The sequence below is a fragment of the Vulpes vulpes genome, chromosome 7 (assembly GCF_048418805.1).
Source record: "Vulpes vulpes isolate BD-2025 chromosome 7, VulVul3, whole genome shotgun sequence".
In the NCBI taxonomy this organism is placed as follows: domain Eukaryota; kingdom Metazoa; phylum Chordata; class Mammalia; order Carnivora; family Canidae; genus Vulpes; species Vulpes vulpes.
The window spans coordinates 122,980,869-122,982,670 of record NC_132786.1 but is presented as its reverse complement, the minus strand read 5'-3'; the positions used below and the strand labels follow the sequence as shown (position 1 = coordinate 122,982,670).

General features: G+C 40.2%; 1 pseudogene; it reads right to left on the bottom strand.

The window, feature by feature from the left end:
* Window positions 1-917: 917 nt before the first annotated feature.
* LOC112929856 (ADP-sugar pyrophosphatase pseudogene) lies at window positions 918-1,547 on the bottom strand (annotated as a pseudogene).
* Between the last annotated feature and the right edge of the window lie 255 nt (window positions 1,548-1,802).

Genomic DNA, 1,802 nt, shown 5'->3' with positions numbered 1-1,802 from the left:
GAATCTGATACTAGAAATTGAATAACAAGAGGGACTTAGCCCTGTTTTATAGTCAATTTTAGGAATTGTGAACTACAGTGAAGTTCAAAATATACCAGGAGGTGAGATTTAATTGTTCAAAAATGAAGTCTGATGGCAAATAATCATCTAAGCCTGGTAAGTTGCTATATCATATTAGCTAATCAAATCAGCAGAAATAAGTGTTAAATCTAAGAGGCGATGTCAAATGTCATTCATAAGTAGCTTTTGTATGTATTAGGGTCTCAAAGGTCTAACTTGTCTTCAAGGCTTCCTATTATAGGTAAATGTTTTCTGAGATTGTTGCCAGCATCTGTGCATGAGAAAAGGTTTAGAATATGCGTGTACTCTTCTATGCCTTCATAAGATGCTAGTGCCTTCCTCCATTCTCTCAAGCTGCAAAATGCCTCTCTGCCTTAATACTAGGTTTCTGGGTGCCTTTCCTATATTCAGGCTTATGATGGGAGCCCTGTCCCCATTCTTCATCAACTTTATTTTAAGCAAAAATCCTAGAATGCCCAGGTGTCTCTCATTCCCACTAACAGCCCTTTCACTTCAGAGGCTGTACGCCACCTTGACGACGAGCACCAAGCATCTTTCCCATAATCGCCCTGTTGTCAGGGTTAGCTTAGCACTGAACCGGATTTGACAAATGATTTCTTCAACATGATCTCATCTTTTTTTTTTTTTTTTTTTGGTTTCTTCCCAGTGGACGATATTTATGTTCTTTCATTGTTTCAACTACCCCTCCACTTGTGGATTTTTATTTTCATTCTCTGTGATTTTAATTTTATGAAAAAGTGAATTTCAAGTCTACATTAAACTAAGTTGAACACAAAGCCTTAGTGAAGGAGGTCTGGCGATCTTGTTTACAAAAATATGGCTACTGTCCTTTGACCTTAAAATTTAAGGAAGGATACTTTACGTGGCTTTGTGTTTGCACGTGTCAGCAGCAGAGCAGAGTAGCAGACCCTGGCATTCCCTGTCAGATGTTCTTCAGCTACCATGTCTCTTCAGTAGATCATTTTTTGGTAGTAAAGATGTCACTTCCACAAATTGTCCATCCCCAGCTTTGGCTTGGGTCTTAATTTTTAGCATCATCTTCATTAAGTCACTGTCACAGAGCATGTGTACAGCCTGACTTGCCTGGATCCACACATACAGCTGGAGAGTATTCAATGTCACCTTCAAAGCCAGTTTCTCTCTCAGGCTCCAGAACAACGGCTGCTTCTGGGTTTTCATCATCTTATGAGATCTATGGGCAGTTTGAGGCCTTTGGCTCCCATTGGCAGTCAGAACTGTTTTCCCAAAAAGGCACATTCATCATGAAGGGTTCTTTGCAGCGCTGAGACTACTGCCCTTTCCTGGCTATACTTTTCTTAGTTGCCCAAATTCTAGTTTTACCAGTAGGACCCATGTATATTGTTTCTTTGCAAGCTTTGATCCATTTTTCTTCTGAAATTAACTCCTCTGAAATAATAGCCTGTTTGTTTGGTATTTTCAGAATTGGTTGGTTCTTCGTTTTCCATTTTCCATTTTCTGGTGAGTCTTCACTATCCTCAGGCAAGAATTTCATGACCAAGGCTTAGGGTAGAGGGAAGGTGCTCCACTGGGAAAGAGAATGAAAGAAAGGACAAGCCCAAGGCAACAGTGTGGCAGGCCTTTCACAGGCCAGCCAAACCATTGTGGTCTTCCCTGGAATTGTAAGACAATCATTTGTGTTGTTTTAAGCCATTAAGTTTGTGGTTGTTTTGTTAGAGGAGCAATAGGGAACTAATGCAGAT